General features: G+C 50.5%; 1 protein-coding gene across 4 annotated transcripts in view; it reads left to right on the top strand.

Annotated features, from left to right (window-relative positions):
- The window catches only part of TBC1D16 (TBC1 domain family member 16), a 74,088-nt gene that overhangs the window by 39,720 nt on the left and 14,297 nt on the right, over positions 1-20,071 (top strand). The window lies entirely within an intron of this gene.

Here is a 20,071-nt window from a genome sequence, read left to right as displayed (position 1 = left end):
GCGGTTCCCGGGTCACGCCAGGGGTTCCCGGGGAGGCCCCTGGGGCGTCGCCCTGAGCGTCCTGGACGGCGTGTTTGGGAGAGCCAGCCAGGAGCGTCTGTGCTGTAGGGCCTCCCGGAGGTAGTTCACACGAAGCCGGAAGTGGAAAGGAGCCACACGGAGCAGCACCAAGCCCAGAGCTCGAGATCCAGAATGTTCTGGCCCCCAGCCCCGCGCTTCCTCCCCTGGCTGCGTTTCTCGGCTGGTGCCTTCGCTCCCCGTGCCTCGGTGTCCCCTATAGGAAAATGGGCTGATTGGCCTCGACATCTTTTTTTTTTTTTTTTTTCAACGTTTTTTTTTATTTATTTTTGGGACAGAGAGAGACAGAGCATGAACGGGGGAGGGGCAGAGAGAGAGGGAGACACAGAATCGGAAACAGGCTCCAGGCTCCGAGCCATCAGCCCAGAGCCCGACGCGGGGCTCGAACTCACGGACCGCGAGATCGTGACCTGGCTGAAGTCGGCCGCTTAACCGACTGCGCCACCCAGGCGCCCCAAGGCCTCGACATCTTTAAGGTGCTTCCGTGACCATGTGCTCCTTCTCTGGGTAATCGCCGGTGGTCGCCCGGACCCACGACGCCCCGCTCCAGACCCCCACTGCCCTTCCCCCTAAACCTCTTCCGATGCTGTTGTCGCTCTGGGAAGGCGTGGCCAGCCCACCCGATCCTCGTGGTGGCCAAGAAGTCCTTGCGGTGAGGCCCAAAGAGAAGGCGAATTCGGGCCGAACGCCTGAGAAGGAGTTCGTGAAATTTAATCAGATGCCTAAGGGGAGCACCTAAATTTAGTCAGATTATTATTAGTATTCATTCCATTTTTAAACTGCCTGAGGGAACGTCACTGAAAAAGTCGGGGAAGCCACCAGCCTGGGTGGCGATGATTCTGTTTCTGCTGAGCGGTGGGACACACGGGGGCACCACGGGGGGCCCTATAAACTACACACCTGCTGCCAGCTGCATCCGGGCAGCGGGCCAGAGGGTCCGGGGTGGGGAGAGCAGGTGCCCACAGGGCCCAGGCGAATCTGAAGCTTCCCCGTACTTGGTGTGATGGACCCACAGCGAGTCACTTGTTGACCTGGGCAGGGTCAGCGCCAGGCTCTGGGTCCCAGGGCCCACCACCCACAGCAAGGCCCCGGGTCGAGGACGATCCGCCCCTCGCCTCCTTGTGATTTAGTTACGTGCTTAGCCTGCTGCTGAGTCCGGTCTCCATCTCTTGGTTCTACGGTTTGGGCGTGCTTTCTGGAACAGGGGTGCAGAGGACAGCAGGACCCCCTCCTGCCCCTGGCAAGACATAAGACCTGTGTGATTGGGGGCCCGACATATTGGAGGGGCCTTTCCAGGGCTGATGAGCCATTCCAGGCAATTTTGCAGAAAAACAACGCAAGGCCAACGTGGTACCTTTTAATTGCACTAAATAACCTGATGCGTGAGGAGCCCGAGCGTCCCCGCATCCCCAGACAGGTCGTGGTGCCCCGGGCCCCCCTCCCTCCCTCCCCGTTCTCCTCCAGCATCACATTGTTGGTTTCTGCTTGGTGTCCCAGCTTTGTCTTGAGGGGGTCACGCGGCTGGCAGGCCTGGGACCGCGGACGCCCGTCCTCTGCACGGACGCTGGGTGCTGGGACCCGCCGTGGGTGTGCGTCCTCTGCCTTTCTCTGCCGGCTCGGGTCTTGCCAGCGTGGCCCCCGGGCCCTCGCCTCCATCAGGATCTGGCTCTTGGCAGACCTTGTGTCTCTCTCTCCTTGTCTCTCTCAAGCGTACAGGACTCCCCAGGTGGGACCACAAATGGGCTGAGCATGAACAGCTGATAGATAAATGCATTTAGGTTTAGAACTATCTTGTTTGCAGGGGCGCCTGGGGGGCTCGGTCGGTTAAGCGACTGACTTCAGCTCAGGTCTCAATCAGGCTTCGATCACCGTTCACGAGTTCAAGCCCCGCGTCGGGCTGTGTGCTGACAGCTGGGAGCCTGGAGCCTGCTTCGGATTCTGTGTCTCCCTCTCTCTCTCTGGCCCTCCCTCACTCACACTCTGTCTCTCTGTCTCTCTCAAAGAATAAACATTAAAAACAAAACAAAACAAAACTGGGAGCCTGGATGGCTCAGTCGGTTAAGGGTCCGACTTCGGCTCAGGTCACGATCTCACGGTTCGTGGGTTCAAGCCCAGAGTCGGGCTCTGTGCTGACAGCTCTGAGCCTGGAGCCTGCTTTGGATTCTGTGTCTCCCTGTCTCTCTGCCCCTCCCTGCTCCCCCTCTGTGTCTCTGTGTCTCTCAATAATAAATAACTGTTAAAAAATATATATAAAAAAAAGAACTATCTCATTTTCTCATCTACGCTAAGTTCCTGTAAAATCTGGGGTGGGGCGGGGAAGGTTTAACTCTGCTGTTCATTCTTTTTAGAGTTCAGAGAGATCTCTGCTCTTCAGTCTATTTCCAGGATTAAGTCAGCGGGGAATGAAGCCGAACGGTTTGGTCCTCGGAAGCCGGGTTCGGGAGCAGCTAGGAATGGTCTCCAGACTGCGTGGGCTATTAATTATTTTGCTTTATTTATTAGATGTACCCAGCGTCCCTTAGCCTCCAAGCATATTTGCAAATGCCTTAAGGGAAAAAGAAAAACAAATGATTGCTGCCATCAGAGTCTCCAGCCCGTAATGAATAATGCCGCATAACGACGTTAAGTGGAGAAAGCCTGGCACAACATCCCGCGTCCGTCCTGAGCCCACCTGGGTGACGTTTGCAACGCAGCGAAAGCTCAGAAACTCATGAAGGCAGTCGGGCTGTTTCCATGAAACGTTTCTTGGTTTTACTTAGACGTCTGATGGTGCCGTTCTGTTTGACTCGGGGGGAAAAAAATGAAAATCCGAACAGCACCCGCCACAGCTCTGGTCCGCTCCCCACTCCCCGCTGTGCGCCCTGGCTCCGCCCCCCCCCCCCCCCCCCCGCCGTGCGCCCTGGCTCCGCCCCCCCCCCCCCCCCTCCGCCGTGCGCCCTGGCTCCGCCCCGCCCCCCGGGTTGGTAAAGGAACAGAAGCAAGGCCCGGCCTGGTTATCTTTTCCTAAATTGTGTTGGTAATAAACCTGAATAATGTGCCCCTTCCCTTCCTCCCCGTGATTTACACCTTTCATAATTAGCCCTGCGCGCCCACGTGACGTCAGGGACGGGGAGACGGCGGTAGTCGTGGGGCTGAGACACTGCCCTCCCGGCTCAGGGCTGTGATTTATGCCCTGCTCAGCCTGTCTTCCCTCGGCCCACGGCTCCCGGGTCCCTCCGGACGGAAGAGGCCGGTTGGCCTCGGCTGTGGGCCGATGACCGTGGAGCTGAGCCACAGAAGGTTCCAGGGGCTGGAACAGCAGAATCTGCTCGGCCTCTGCTCTTGAAAATTTCCCGTCCGAGCCCAGGAGGACGGGGTCCCTGTGGCGCTCTGCAGCACTGAGGTGCCCGGGAGGCTTGTACAGCTCACACGGGCCGCACAAGGGGACACGGCCACCCAGCGTCAGTGCCCCGGCCGGCCGGTCGGGATGCGACATTGTGCGTTCTCCCCGTGCACGGGCTGGCTGCGCTCTGCCGGCAAATCCCAGACCGGGCCCAGCGCTGTCTGTGTGCGGACGTGCACGCGTGTGTGCACGCACGTGTGTGTGTGTACGCGTGTGGTGTGAGTTACGGCAGACGGGCCTTCGGTTTTGCTTGGAACGGTCAGCTTCGTGTGCATTTTAGCAGCTGCCAGGACTTGAGAGCCTAATGGGGTCTCGGATCTCAGAGTCGGGCCACTGCCTGCTCCGTGGCTCTGTTTTACACATAGCGAGGAAGGCGCACACGGTGAGGCTCTCACCCCTCTGTGTCCTCCTCCACGCCGGGCTCTGCAGAGTGAAGACACCATCCCTGTTGGGGGCATGACACGTCCCGGGGAGGCCCGTGTGCTGGGAAAGGGCTTGGGGCAGGGCTGAGGGGTCAGAGAGGGCGGGCCCCTGTCAGTGGACAGAGACTCAGAGGTGGAGGCCTCCCGCACGCCCGCCTCTCCTCCTGTCTGACACAGCCCCAGCGAGCCCCCCTCCCACCACCACGTTTTACCCGTGAGGACACAGAGGCCCCACAGAGGTGGGTGACTGGCCCGACACCATGTGGGCTGATTAAGTGGCCAAGCCGGATCGGTCCCCGGTCCTCGGGTGATACGCCGGGCAGCGGGAGGAATCCCCGAGAGCTTGGCCAGAGGAACAGAGGCACGTCCTGGACCCGCTCCCAGGATGTGGTCCCTGGGCCACCGGCAGCAGAGGTGGGGCCGGCTGGGAGCTTGACCTCCCCGCCGTGGCCCGCAGAGCACCCGGCTGGCTGGGAGTCGAGCGGCCTCCGCAGGAACCCGAGGCCGGGGCTCCGGGCACAGCTCGGGCCGCCACCTGGCACCCGGCGCGGGGCGGGGTTGGCCTTCGGCGGGTTGCGGAACCTCAGACCCGGTTTGTTTTGTTCTCCCTCGAACCCCGAGGGCGGGCTTTCTTCACATCGGGAAGAAAAACCAAAACAAAACAAAGACTTGCTTTCCCCAAACCCAATGCCTGGACTTGGGGTGCGGGGGGCGGGGACACCGCGCAGACCACGGGGGCCAGCCGCTTCTTTCTCCCGGTGCCACCGCCAGTGCGGGTGGGGGGGGGCTGTCATGACGTGGGGGGACAGCCTGGCTTCTTCCATGGGCTTCCCTGGGTGTGGAGGAGGGGCTCCACCCCCACCCTCGCTCACAGACAGGGGCACCTGGGCCAAGGTAGGGATCGGACACGGGGGGGCGGCCACTATGTCACTTGGTGCAGGCTGGCCAGCCTTCCCCCCGCTGTTTGAACGTTCCCGGACTCATCCTCGGGGTGAAGCCTTCACGGTCAGCGCCTGTGATCAGAGCTTCCTACAGCCCCACCGTCCGTCTGCGAGGGCTCCGCGCGGGTCCCCGGCTGCCCAGCCCCGCAGCTGATCCTTGAGGCCGTGGTACCTGACTCGAGCCAGGGAAAGACAGGGAAGACCAGAAAATATGCTTTAGCGTGGGCGAAACGGAGAAATGCCAAGGGTAACCTGTTTTCTCCTTCCCCTTCCCCGCCCCCTTCCTTTAAGATACACGTCATATAAACGTAACCATCTTAACCGTGTGCGAGCGGGCAGCTCAGGGGCGTCAGGCACATGCACACCGTCGTGCAGTCATCCACCATCCGCCTCCAGAACCTTCTTCCCAAACCAAAGCTCCGTCCCCGTTGAACACTGACTTCCGATCCGCCTCCCCCCGCGCCTGACACCCACCCTTCTTTCTGTCTCTGTGAATTTGACTCTCCCGGGGACCCCATATGAACGGAATCCTACAGGCCTTGCCCTGTGGGGACTGGCTGACGTCACGCGATATCGTGTCCTCAAGGTCCATCCGTGTTATAGCAGATGTCAGGGGGTCAGGATTCAGTCTTCCTTTTCAAGGCTGAATAATATCCCACTGTGTGGATGGACCACATCTTTTTGTTAGCCATGCATCCAATTGTCTGAGACCGTGCCTTCAAATCTTCGGGGTAACCTGTTGTTTTGTTTTGTGTTTTAATATTTATTTTTGAGAGAGAGAGGGAGGGAGAGTGTGAGCAGGGAGGTGCAGAGATCTGAAGCGGGCTCCAGGCTCTGCGCTGACAGCAGGGAGCCCCGATGCCGGGCTCCGACTCATGAGCCAGAGATCACAGCCTGAGCCGAAGTCAGACGCTTCACCCACTGAGCCGCCTCCAGGCGCCCCGTGGGGCAACCCGGTTTTAAAATCAGTGTGGGGGCTCTCTGAGGATGCCTGACCAGCCCTTCCTGCTGTCTTCTTACTCTTTCCGCGCATGCCCGGCACCAGCTCAGGCTCCTCCCACCACCCAAAGACCACCCAAGACCAGCCCGCAGGTACCCTCATCCCCCGCCCTGGGGGATGCTCCTGGCACCTTCTGCTTCTCCCGGAGCCGGAGCACGGTCCGTGCTGTGTCACAGCCCCTGTCTGCGGCTTTGCTCCCCTGCGAGGTCCCCGTCCTCCCGGTGGGCGGGGGACCAGCCTCCTCTGGTCTTCCTGGAGTGCAGGTGACTAAGGCAGAGAAGATCCATTGATTCTGCTGTAGTGAGTCAGCTTGAATAAAAAATCAAGGGCTGTCCTTTTTCAATTCTGCCTGAGCCATTCTCCCAAAATGCTGTGTGTGTACAGGTGCCCTTTAACCGTATATAAGCACGTGGACGGGGATGGCTTCTGGGCAGGGGGTACCCGGGCAGGGTGGGGAGGGGCCAGGAAGGGCACGTCCACAGCTGGTGCTGCCCTGTTTTTAAGATTCTGAACCACAAAAGTGAATTAATTAATTTATTACTTGCAAATTTTAAGCAGTAAGAGAATCACAAGGAGTGTCTTTTCACGTATGATGATTTGCTACGTGAGATCATTTCCATTCCCGCACTAGGGAGGGAAGTTAAACTCCACGAAGTGAGAGCAAACGAGTTTCCGTTTCCAGGGCACCGCGGTTGTCACAGGAGGACCCACCGCTAGGCTCGGGGCTGAGCAACGGTCCGTTGTGTGGAGGGACCCATTCCGTTGACGGACCTTTGTATCATTTCCCCTCTAGGGCTATTGTCTTTTTAAACTTTTCTTTTCTCTTTATTTTTTATTTTATTTATTCAAAAAATTATTCTTTACATTTATTTATTTTTTGAGAGACATAGAGAGGCAGAGCACAAGTTGGGGAGGGGCAGAGAGAGAAGGAGACACAGAATCGGAAGCAGGCTCCGGGCTCTGAGCTGACAGCACAGAGCCCGACGCGGGGCTCGAACTCACGGACCGCGAGATCATGACCTGAGCCGAAGTCGGACGCTCAACCGACCAAGCCACCCAGGCGCCTCAGGATTCCGAGTGTTTTTAAATACTCTGGGTTCTAGTCCCTTATCAGATACGTGATTGGCAAATATTGTCTCCTATCCTGCGGGTTGGTTGTCTTTCCACTTTCTTGATAGTTTCCTGTGAAGCATGAACGCTTTTCATTTTTATGAAGTCCGAATTACCTACTTTTTCTCTGGTTGCTGGTGCTTTCCATGTCATAATGAAGAAATCACGATGTGATCCAAGGTCATGAGGATCGATGCCTGTCTTCTAAGAGTTTGAAGTTGTACGTCTTCCATTTAGGTCTTTGATCCATTTTGAGTTCATTTTTATGAACGGTGTGAGGTCAGGGTCCAGTTGAATTCTTTGGCGCATAGATATCCAGTGGTCCCAACACCATTTGTTTAAAACAAAAACAAAACCAAAAAAATACTCTTTCCCTCCGCTGAAGGAGGAAATCGCTTTGACCCTTGTTGGAAACCAGTTGACCGTCACTGTATGCGTTCCATTTCTGGACTCTCCATTTGAGTCCATTAATCGATAGGTCTGTCCGTATGGCAGCACCACGTAGTCTCGACAAGCGTAGCTTTGTGGTAAGTTTTTTTTTTAATGTTTTTTTTATTTATTTTTGAGACAGAGAGAGACAGAGCGTGAGCAGGGGAGGGGCGGAGAGAGAGGGAGACACAGAATCCGAAGCGGGCTCCAGGCTGTGAGTAGTAGTAAGGTTTTAAACTGGGACATGCGAGCCCTCCCTCCAGCTCTTTCCCTCTCCCCCAGTATTGTTTTGGCTGTTAGGACCATGTTAGGATCAGCTTGTGGGCAGCTGCAGAAAGGCAAGTAGGATTTCAGTAGGGACTGGGTTGAATCTATGGATCAATCTGGAGAATATCGCCTTCTTAACCGTACTCGGTCTTCTGGCCCGTGAATGCAGGATCACTTTCCGTCTGATTTGTTTCAACAACGTTTTTGTAGTTTTTAGGGGACAAGGCTTGTACTTCTTGTACGTGTGTGTTGTAAAAGGGATTGTTTTCTCAATTTCACCTTAGACTGTTGATTGCTGTTGCATAGAAATGCAATTAATTGGGGCGCCTGGGTGGCGCAGTCGGTTAAGCGGCCGACTTCAGCCAGGTCACGATCTCGCGGTCCGTGAGTTCGAGCCCCGCGTCGGGCTCTGGGCTGATGGCTCGGAGCCTGGAGCCTGTTTCCGATTCTGTGTCTCCCTCTCTCTCTGCCCCTCCCCCGTTCATGCTCTGTCTCTCTCTGTCCCAAAAATAAATAAACGTTGAAAAAAAAAAAAAAAAGAAATGCAATTAATTGGGGCGCCTGGGTGGCTCAGTCTGTTGAGTGTCCCGCTCTTGATCTCGGCTCGGGTCACGATCTCACGGTTTGTGAGATCGAGCCCCGCGTCGGGCTCCGTGACGACAGCATGGTATTCTCTCTCTCCCTCTCTCTCTGCCCCTACCCCCGTTGCTTGCTGTCATTCTCTCTCTCTGTCTCAAAATAAATGAACATTTAAAAAAGAAGTGCAATTACTATTTGCTTATCGATCTTATATCCTGCAACTTTGTCGAATTCATGCATTCGTTCTAGTAGGTTTTGCTGGGGGGCGGGGGTTGAATTCCTACAGAGAGTGTACGTGCAAGATCGTGTCATCTGTGAAGAGAGTTTTACTTCTTTCCTTCCAATCTGGATGCCTTTTATCTTTCTTGCCTAATTGCCCTGAGTCGAACCTCTACTGCAACGTTGAATAGACGCGAAGAGAGCGGACATCCTGTCTTGTTTCTGATCTTAGGGGAAAGCTTTCAGTCTTTCATCGTTGAGTATAATGTTGCCTGTGGGTTTTTCATAGATGCCCTTTATCAGTTTGAGGAAGTTCCCTTCTATTTTTAGTGTGTTAAGTGTTTTCATCATGAAAAGGTGTTGGATTTCTGTCAAATGTTTTTTCTGCAGCTAGTGAGATCATGTGGGTTTTGTCCTTTATTCTGTTAATCTGCGTGTTGTACTGATTGCTGTTCATAGGTTGAACCACCTTCGCATTCCTGGCATAAATCCCACTTGGTCATGGTGTATAATCCTTTTTGTATGTTGTTGGATTTGGTTTGCTAGTATTTTGTTGAGGAGATTGTGTCTGTATTCATGAGGGGTGTTCGTAAGGGCCCAGAATTTTATGTCCTTGGGATGTCTTTGTCTGGTTTGATCGTGAGCATGTGACTTTGTGCAAAGTCAAAGACAAAACACGCAAAAGAGAAGGCTAAACTTCTAAGGATTTCCCAAGAAATAAAGGAAAGTCGGCATATATTACCTACCTGCCTCACGTCTGACACTCTCCTTGGTGGCTTCTCCAAGGATCGGGAGGAAGCAGCTCGGAAAAAATGGTACCTAAGCTGGGCCTTGGAGAGTGAAAAGAGCAGACACGGAGAGGGACAGCAGACAGCCCTGAGGGAGGGGCCCGAGAGAGCAAACGGCCGGAGAGGAGATCTTCCGGAGTGGAGAGGAAGAGTTGTGCAGTGTGCCTAGAACACAACGGGGGCCTGCGAAGGGCTACACGGGGCTGAATAATGCCCCCGAATTCGTGTACTCCGGGAACCTCAGAATGTGATCTCTTTGGACATCAGGTCTTTGCAGATGGGCTTTGTTAAGATGAGGTCCTTCTGGATTCGGGTGGGCCCTAATCCAATGGCCGGTATCCTTATGAGAAGAGACGACAGAGACACAGAGAGCACCATATGGGGGAGGAAGGCCATGTGATGGTGACGGCAGGGATTGGGGTGCGAGGGAGCGGGGCCCTGCTGCCCTTGATCTCAGACTCCGGGCCTCCAGAGCTGTGAGGGACAAACTGCTGTGGCTCTAAGCCTTGCAAGTGTGGTGACTTCTGGTAGCAGCCGTAGGCGACCCATGCCAGATGATGCAATGTCACACGCCGGGCTAAGGACTGGGGCTTTCCTGCCAGGCAGAGCCTGCCGGGCTGACCGCTCCGGGCCAGGAGCCTGGGGCAGGGGAGACGGGTAGACCGCGTTTAGGGGCATCCTTTACCGGCTATTTTTAAAAACAGACTTTCACTTTCCTCTGTATCTTCCTCTCTGTTCTTTTAAACTGTTGCGACTCCTGTTGGAGTCACAAGCCGTAGGCGTGGGAAGCTTGAGATTTGGTTGCGTCAGCCACACCGGCCATCCGTCTCCACCCTGCCGTGTACCGTCTGTGCGATGTGGGGACGTCATTCATGGCCTCAGTCTCCTTAGCTATAAAATGGGGTTAATAGTATCTCCCTCGGGGCGTCTGTGGGGGTGCAGTCAGTTAAGCGTCCAACTCTTGATTTCTGCTCAGGTCACCATCTCACGGTTCGTGGGGTCAAGCCCCGTGTCAGGTTCTGTGCTGATGGTGTGAAGCCTGCTTGGGATTCTCTCCCTCTCTCTCTCTGTCCCTCCCCCACTCTCTCTCTCTTTCTCTCTCTCTCTCAAAATAAATAAATAAACATTAAAAAAAAGAACATCTCCCTCGATAAGCAGAGCTCCTGGCACACAGGAAGCCACAGATAGATGGTAACCATGATGATGCTGAGTTGTTTATACCTGACCTTCTTTCTTTTTTTTTTTTTAATTTTTGAAATTACCCTTATTGGTTATCTGTATAAAAACCATTATAGGCTTCTTGTTAAAAAAGAAAAGATATGCATATACAAGTTTAGCTTATTGTTTTTGATTATCAAAATGATTCATTATTACTTTGAGAAAATTTACAAAATTAAAAACAAGATGAAAAACCTATAATCATGCCATCTGGACAGGATCATTATTGTAATTTGGTGGCTGTTTTCTGCTTCTATGATATATTTATACAGCTATGAAGTATCTATAAATATACATTATATGTAAAGCCATATCGATATCATATCCTACTTTCTTCATTTTACAGAACAGTGTGAGCATTTTTTTGTTCTTTAAATACTTTTGTAAAATGTTTTATAATAGCTTCGTGGCATTGTATCATATAAATGGGCCATGATATATTAAAATATTCTCCTGTTAGAAATTCAGTAACAGGGGCGCCTGGGTGGCTCAGTCGGTTAAGCGTCCGACTTGGGCTTAGGTCATGATCTCACAATTCATGAGTTCGAGCCCCGCATCGGGCTCTGTGCTGACAGCTCGGAGCCTGGAGCCTGCTTCGGATTCTGTGCCTCCCTGTCTCTCTGCCCCTCCCCCACTCACACTCTGTCTCCTTCTCTCTCTCTCAAGAAAAAACATAAAAAAAATTTTTTTTAAATATTGGTGGATTTTTTTTTTACTTTATTGAGGTATAATATGTGTATGTTAAATTGCATATATTTGAAGTGTATAGTTGCTGAATTTTGACACACACACACACACACACACACACACACACCAGTAAGGCGATCACCACAATCATGTTAATGAGCATATCCATCACCTCCAAATTTCCTTTGTGTCCCTTTGTAATCCACCCCTTCCTCCAGCCCCTGCCCCCTAAATGACTTTTCTGCTTTCTGTCACTATAGATTAGTTTGCATCTCCTAGAATTTTCTATAAATGGAACCATGCAGTATGTACTCTTTCTTCTGTCCAGCTTCTTTCACTCAGCATGACGATTTCACGATGTACCCAGACTTCTGTGTGAATGAGTCAAGAGTTCATTCATTTCTGTTGCCGAGTCCTGCTCCATTGTGTGCATAAACCACCACGATGTGTTTATCCATTCACCTGCTTATTATCCCCTCACCCGCTGGGTTGTTCTCCGTTCTCAGCTGCTCTCCACCTTTATGCAGAACTCTTGCGTGTGGACGTAGGTTTTTACGTCTTTTTTTTTTTTTTAATTTTTTTTTTCAACGTTTATTTATTTTTGGGACAGAGAGAGACAGAGCATGAACAGGGGAGGGGCAGAGAGAGAGGGAGACACAGAATCGGAAACAGGCTCCAGGCTCTGAGCCATCAGCCCAGAGCCTGACGCGGGGCTCGAACTCACGGACCGCAAGATCGTGACCTGGCTGAAGTCGGACGCTTAACCGACTGCACCACCCAGGCGCCCCATTTTTTACGTCTTTTGATAAACACTTGGGAGTGGGATGGCCGGGTCATGTGGTGAGTGGGTGCTTAACTTTTTAAGCAACTGCCAGACTGTTTTCCAAAGTGGTTGCCCCATGTTGCACTCCCACCAGCTGTGTGTGTGAGAGTTCCGGGTGCTTGCTGTCCTCAATCAGCACTTGGTAGGGTCACAGTCAGGCTTTTCAATCCTAACGTGTGTGTGGGAGTATCTCATGGTGGTTTTAATTTACATCTCCCTGATTACTATTGTCGCTGGGTATCTTTTCATATAACCTTTTGAGTCCCATTTTTTCCCCTTGATATGTTTCTGATTCACCCATGTTGTTATGTGTATCACGGTTTCTTCCTTTTTATCGCCGAGTGGTATTCCATTGTCCATTCCATTGGACATACTTCTTTATCCACTGACCAGTTGAAAGACCCAGCTGCTGGCTCTTGGTTTTGTGGTTATGAATAAAAATGCTATCAGCACGCACACACAGATTTTTATGCGAGCATTTTTCATTTCCCTCGGGTAAGTACCGAGCAGTGGGATTGTTGGGTCATGTGGTAAGTGCGTGTTCCCAAAGTGGATTCTCACTTTGCATTCCCGCCAAGCCACATGTGAGTCTGGCTGCTGTGGTTCCCGCCGGCAGTCCAGACTGTCAGTGTACGCTTGTGTTGTAGTGTTCCTCATAGGTGTGTGCTGTGCCGTTGTATCTATCACTTTGTGGTTTCCGTTTCTGTTTCTCTCCCGGCCAACCATGTCGAGCACCTTTTCATATGCGTACTTGCCCCCTTTTTGTGGTGAAACGCCTTTTCAGATCTTTTGCCTGTTTTTAAATTGCGTTTGTTTTCTCATTACTGACTTTGAAGTTTCTTTATACGTTCTGGATATAGATCGTTTATCAGAGATGTGTTCTACATGTATCTTTTCTCAGTCTGTGGCTTGTCTTTTTAATTTCTTAGCAGTGTCTTTCAAAGAGCAGAAATTTGTCATTTTAATAAAGTCCTGTGTATCAATTTTTTTCTTTTATGGATCGTGCCTCGGTGTCATAGCTAAGAAATCTATGTCTGACAATACTGTTGAGTTTCAAGAATGTCTCCTACAGGGAGGGGCACCTGGTGGCTCAGTCGGTTGAGCCTCCCACTCTTGCTTTCAGCTTAAGTCATGATCTCGTGGTTTGTGGGTTCAAGTCCTGCATCAGGCTCTGTGCTGACAGCACGGAGCCTGCTTGGGATTCTCTGTCTCCCACATTCTCTCTTCTTCTCCCGCACACATGGTCTCTGTCTCGAAATGAATAAATAAACTTAAAAAAAAAAAAAAAAGAGTGTCTCATACATATTCTGGGTAATCTTTTATTGGATATATGTGTTGTGAATATTTTCTCCAGGCTGTGGCTTGCATGTCTATGTTATTTTGAAAAGAGGCTTTAATTTTCCAGTTTATTAATTATTTCTATGATTATGCATTTTGTATTCTAAGAAATCTTGGCCTATTCTAAGGTGGCTAAGACTTCTTTTACAGATTCTTCTAGTAGTTGTATAATTTTAGGCATCACATCCAGATCTGTGACCCATTTTGAGTTAATTTTTGTATACAACATGAAAAAAGAAGTGACGTTAATTCTTTTTCATATGGATATCCAGTTGATCTAACCCCGTTTGTGGAAGAGCACTCCTTTCTCCATGGAACTGTCCTTGCGTCTTTGTCAATAATCAATTGATCATATTTCTCTACTTCTGGACCCTCCATTCCGTACCATTGATATGAAAGTCTATGTTTTCACCCTTGCCAGACTGCCTTGATTACTATGGGTTTATAATGAGTCTCAAAATCAGATAAGTCCTTCAACTCTCTACCTTTTTTTGTAATTGCTTTGGTTCTTCTAGGTGTTTTGCATTTCCATATGAATTTTAGAGTCAGCCTGACAATTCCTACCCCCCGAAAAGGTCCTACTGGAATACTGATTGCGACTGTGTTGAATTTATAGATCAGTTTGGTAGGATTACCATCTTAACAATATTGACTGTTTCAGTCTATGGACATGGTGTATCTCTCCATTTATTTACATTTCCTTTAATTTCTTTCAGCAAGGTTTTGTGTTTTTCAGTATGGAGGTCTTGAATGTCATTGGTTTGATTTATTTCTGAATATTTTATGTAGAGATCTTTTTGAAGGGGGTCCTATAAATGGAATTTTTAATTTATTATATTTGTCAGTTGTCTGTTGTTAGTCTTTAAGAGTACAATTAATTTCTTTTGTCTACATTAACCTCTTATCCTGTAATCTTGCTAAGCTCACTTATTAGTTCTATTAGTTGTTTTGTAAATTTCATGCGATTTTTTTGTGTAAATAACTGTATCATCTGCACACAGGGACAGTTTCACTTCTTCTTTTCTGATCTTTATGCATTTTGTTTCTTTTCTCATCTTCTGGAGAGGCTAGAGCCTCCAGTGTTGTACTGAACAGAAGTGATGAAAACAGGCATACTAACCTTATCCTGATCATGGGGGAAACAATTCAGTCTCTATCACTGAGTACAACATTAAGTATAGAATGTTTCTAGGTGACCTTTAGCAACTTAAGGAAGTTCCCTTCTATTCCTATATTGCTGATGGCTTTTATCATGAATGAGTGTTTTTGTCAAATATTTTTTCTTTTTTTTGTGTGTGTGTTTATTTTTGAGAGAGACACAGCATGAGTGGGGGAGGGGGAAAGAGAGGGAGACACAGAATTCCAAGCAGGCTCCAGGCTCCGAGCTGTCAGCACAGAGCCCAACATGGGGCTCAAACCCACAAAGCGTGCGATTATGACCTGAGTCGAAGTTGGACACTGAACCGACTGAGCCACCCAGGCGCCCCTGTCAAACAGTTTTTCTGTATCTATTTATGTATGTGTTTTTTTGTGGCCATCAATCTTAGGATCGATATTTAAAAATGAAAATAAAGGGTCAAAATGTATAAACATTTTTAAGCTGTTTGCATCTTATTTCCACATTGCCAGAAAGAAAAGTTTGACCAGGATACAGTCCCCACCCTGTGGCTGTGCAAGGGTGTCCATTTTCCCAAACCCTTACCTACACTACATTTTATAGTTTTTTGCTTATTGCCAATTTCATGGACCTAGACCTCTCCCCAGAGTCCCTTGTTTCATTTCCATTTATTTCATTCTCTGGACACAGAAATGTCATTGTTCATTTGTATTTATTCTCCAGCGAATTGTTTTCTCTTGTTTTAACAGATGTTATTTTTTAGAGCAATTTTAGGTTCATTAAAAAAGTCAAGAGGAAGGCAGAGAGATTTCCCCTATACCTCTTGCTCTGACTCATGCATATCCTCCCTCATTATCAGCATCCCACACCAGAGGGTATGTTTGTTACAACTGATGAACCTCTATTGACACATCATTATCACTCCAAGTCCATAGTTTACATTAGAGCTCACTCTTGGTGTTGTACATCTGACGTGTTTTAACAAATGCGTAATGACATATATCTAACTTTATAGCATCATACAGAGTACAGGTGACCCTTGAACAATGTGGGGGTGAGGGGTGCCGACCCCCCCCCCACGCTCAAAATCCACATATAACTTTTGAGTCTCCAAAGACCTAATTACTAATAGCCTACTGCTGATCAGAAGCCTTACCAATGTCATAAGAAGTTGACTAACACATACTTCGGATGTTATATGTAGTATACACTGTATTCTTACAAGAAAGTAAACTAGAGAAGAGAAGATGTGATTAAGAAAATCATAGGAAATAGCACCCAGATGGCTTAGTTGGTTCAGCATCTGACTCTTGATCTCGGCTCAGGTCACGATCTCACGGTTCATGAGAGCGAGCTCTGCATCGCGCTCTGTGCTGACCCCGCGGAGCCTGCTTGGGATTCTCTCTGGCTCCCTCTGTCTCTGCCCCTCCCCTGCTAGCGCTCCCTCAAAATAAATAAATAAACTTCAAAATTACACACAAAAAAAGAAAATCATAAGGAAGAGAAAGTGTGCTTACAGTACCACACAGTATTTATGGGGAAAAATCCAGACAAAGCAGACCCTGCAGTTCAAACCCGCGTTGCTCAAGGGTCATATGTAGTTTTACTGACCTAAAGATCGCCCGTGCTCTGCCTATTTATCCCTTCCCCCTCCCCTCAACCCCTGACAACCCTGATCCTTGAACTGTGGCCATAGTTGTGACTTTTCCAGAACGTCATATCGTTAGCAGCATCACACAGTCTGTGGCATTTCCAGACCGGCCTCTTTCACTTAGCAATGTGCATTTAAGGTTCCTCTGTGTCTCTTCATGGCTTGATGGCTCATTTCTTTTTAGAGCTGAATAATATTCCGTTGTCTGGATGAACTGAAGTTCGTTCATTCATCTACTGAAGGACATTGTGGTTGTTGCTTCCAGGTTTTGGAAATTATGAGGGGCCACCAAAGGGAGGCATTATTTCCAGCCCCCTCCCCACCCCACCCCCACCGCTCCACATGCACACACACCGCCACAAACCCACACCCCCTTCCCAGCGCTGCCGCGGCCTGCTGACGCCGTGGGGCAGGCCGAGGCTTCCAGAAAACAGATCCAGGATGGAGACTCACTCGAGCAGAGTCATGGGTGGAAGATTCTCCGGCCAGTGCCGTGGCCAGGAGACCTGATTCCTTGCAGGGGAAGGAGCCTGATTCCCTGCAAGGGAAGGAGCCCATTTCAAACCAGGAGACAGCCCCAGACAGAGGGTCGGCCTCGTACCTTCCAGGGGCAGCTGGCCCCAGGGCAGAAGGCTGCTCGTGCCCTTTCACGGCTCCTGAGGGGGACATTATTTGCATTTATTAACTGATTAATCGATTAACTCCAGACACTATGCTTGGGACTGTGGCTGGGGTTCCAAGGGCTCAAACTAGAGCAAAGTTGATGGACGGCTTGGGTCCCCATGGCGTAGGGCCTGTGATAGCAGATGACTGGATGATCACCTCAGCCACCTAGTGTGACATATGTCTCCCCATCAAGACCGGCTGCCACAGGGTGATGACCATATCTTGGTGACTTCTGCTTCGCAGCTGCCAGCACATCCTGGCACAGAACAGGAGGTCACTTAACACTCATGCCTGGGGGGTCACCTGGGGGGCTCAGTCGGTTGAGCATCTGACTTTTGGTTTCGGCTCAGATCATGATCTCACAGTTTGTCGGATCGAGCCCCACGTTGGGCTCTGTGCTGACATCGCGGAACCTCTTGGGATTCTCAATCTCTCTCTCTCTGTCTCTCTCTCTCTCTCTGTCTCTCTCCCTCGATTTCTGCCCCTGCCCCAATTGCTCTGTCTCTGTCTTTCAAAAGAAATAAACATTAAAAACACACACAAAAAAACAATTCTCATGCCTGGGATGAATCTGTAGGATGTCTGCGAACTTTGAAGCCATGAGAAAAACAACGGTGAGGAAGTAAGATGTGGGGGAGATTGAAATAGGCCTGGTTTTTAGTTTTTATCTCTGTGCGTGGAGAGCAGCTCGGTTCCAAGAGTATTCCAATGTGCTCTGTGTAATGTGCTCATACGATTGTTATGTGGGGTGTGTTGAAATTAAACGGACGGTTTATTTGGGCAATCCCTCCCCCAAATACTACGAGTTAGAAATGTGTGGTAGAAAGAGCCAGAAGATGCCAAGTAGCATCACCTCTGTGGACAAATAAAAAGGGGGTGTTTTCAAGTTGCTAAGTTTTGGGGCCATTCGTCACACGGCAGCAGATAACCGGTATTTATAGGAAGGGTCTCTTTTCAGAAAAAGTGTAAGTGGGGAAGAGAAAACCTCCATAATGACTGAGTTGTGGTTCTCAAAGCCAAAGAGGCATGGGGGCCAGATTTTAACATTTTTACAATATCCAAACTTCTCTCATCCATCCATCTATCACTCTATCATCTATTATTTATAGAAAGAGAGAGCACAAGCAGGAAAGGGGCAGAGAGAGAGAGAGAACGAGAATCCCGAGCAGGCACTACACTGTCGGCACGGAGCCCGACATGGGGCTCCAACCCACGAACGGCGAGACCATGACCTGAGCCAAAGTCAAGAGCTGGACGCTCAACCAACCGAGCCATCCGGGTGCCCCTAAAATATCTAAATTTTCTCTTGCTTTTCTTCATCCTGAGCCTTTTGAGTCAGCCGAAACAATAGGTTGATAGAACCCCAGTGGTAGGTCCCAAGCGTAGTGTCTGGAGTTAATCGATTAATCAATTAATAAGTGCTAATAATGTCCCCCTCAGGAGCCGCGGAAGGGCGCGAGCAGCCTTCTGCCCAGAGGCCAGCTGCCCCTGGAAGGTACGAGGCCGACCCTCTGTCTGGGGCTGTCTCCTGGTTTGAAATGGGCTCCTTCCCCTGCAGGGAATCAGGTCTCCTGGCCACGGCACTGGCCGGAGAATCTTCCACCCATGACTCTGCTCGAGTGAGTCTCCATCCTGGATCTGTTTTCTGGAAGCCTCGGCCTGCCCCACGGCGTCAGCAGGCCGCGGCAGCGCTGGGAAGGGGGTGTGGGTTTGTGGCGGTGTGTGTGCATGTGGAGCGGTGGGGGGGGGGGGTGGGGAGGGGGCTGGAAATAATGCCACCCTCCGGTGGCCCCTCTCCAGCCGGGTTTGGAGGCGAGCCTGGGAAGCACGTGGAGCCCATGATCTCCCAGCCGCGGGGGCCTCGTTGTTCAGTAAGCAGATTACGAGATGCTGCATCAGGTGCGTGGTGGGGGGCTGTCTTCAGACCTGCCACTTGCCTTGTTTTGCAAACAATGATCGTATAGTGCAGCCCGGTCAGGGTCCACTCTGGAAGGCGGCGACTCCCTCAGCCTTTTTGGGTCTGCCGCGTGGCCACAGAGGTTCGGCTCGCCTACCCACCTTCCCATCCAGCTACTGATTTGTATCTGAATCTGTCCCCTGGGAGTGCCCAGGTGCCCCACAGAAATGGCGGGACCTGGCTCAGCCCAGTGTCCTCAGACAGGGAGGGCAGAAAAGCCGCCGGCTCCCGCACACTGGGCCGACTGATGTTCTAGAAGCAGCAAAGGTTCTAAAAGGCCGGTCTTTTCTCTTTGAGGATGCCCCAAGTTCTGAGGGATTGTGCGTGAACCACCCCTTGTGGCTTCGTGCAGGGAACTGGTGCCTTTTTGAGGAAGAGGCACCTCGGGATTAAGTGTCTCTGACGCTTTTATGCTCTGGGCTGAAACAGGGAAGCTGGAGAAGGCCATTGCTGTCACCTCTCTGTAGGATGCCGGGGTGGGGGCCCAGAACTGATGCTTGCTTTTACTCGGGTTACATTTTCGTCGGCTTTTGCTAGATGCTACTGTTAAATCTCCACAGATGGCACTTAGCCTGCGGTGTGGCGGAATCCACGTAATAAAATGCTTTGCAACTGGGGTTTTAAACAAATTCAGGAACTTAAAAAAAAAAAAAAAACCGTAATAAATGGGGTTGTGTTGCTGAACTTGGAGCTTAGAGGCCGGCAAGTATGGCGGTAAGGACCTGGCTCTCCAAGCTTGGGTCCAAAAACCAACTCTACCGCCTGCCAGCTGTGTGACCTTGGGCAAGCCCCTTAACCTCTCTGGGCCTCAGTTCCTCTTCTGTACAATGGGGGTAAATGGCACCGCTCCTTTCAAAGGATTATTGCGAGGATTATATGTGATACGTGCCCATGCGAGGTGGTTAATACAGGACCAGGCCCATACTGAGTGTTTAATAAATGTGCATTATTTGTGTTATTGGTATTGATAATTTCCTTACTGAACCATAAACAGAACCAGTGTTTTATTTTTCCAGGAAAATGGTGAACCGGTAGAAACTCAAACAGAAGCCCCACCCCGTCCAAAGGGATCACGAGGCAGCAGGGGGCCCAGCACCGAGCCCTCTGCAGCCCTTGATCATATGCACAAAGGCCTGTTATTATCCTGACTTTGCAAATGTCCACACAAAGGCTCCAAGGGGCTTGGTGACCCGCCCAAGGTCACACAGGGAAGGCTTGTGGGGGGGCTCATCTGTCATTAGGGCCACTCACTGCCTCTGTCCGTGTGGGATGCAATTTGATCAAAACACGCCTTCCCTTCCACATGAAATGTAATTTCATGTGTGACTGTAATGGGACCCGTTCGTTCATTCGTTCGTTCCTTCGCTCGCTGGCTCACGGGTGTCTGTCTGTGTTCGTG

The sequence above is a fragment of the Puma concolor genome, chromosome E1 (assembly GCF_028749965.1).
Source record: "Puma concolor isolate L17-30 chromosome E1, mPumCon1.1.hap2, whole genome shotgun sequence".
Classification (NCBI taxonomy): domain Eukaryota; kingdom Metazoa; phylum Chordata; class Mammalia; order Carnivora; family Felidae; genus Puma; species Puma concolor.
This window is presented reverse-complemented; position numbering and strand designations above follow the sequence as displayed.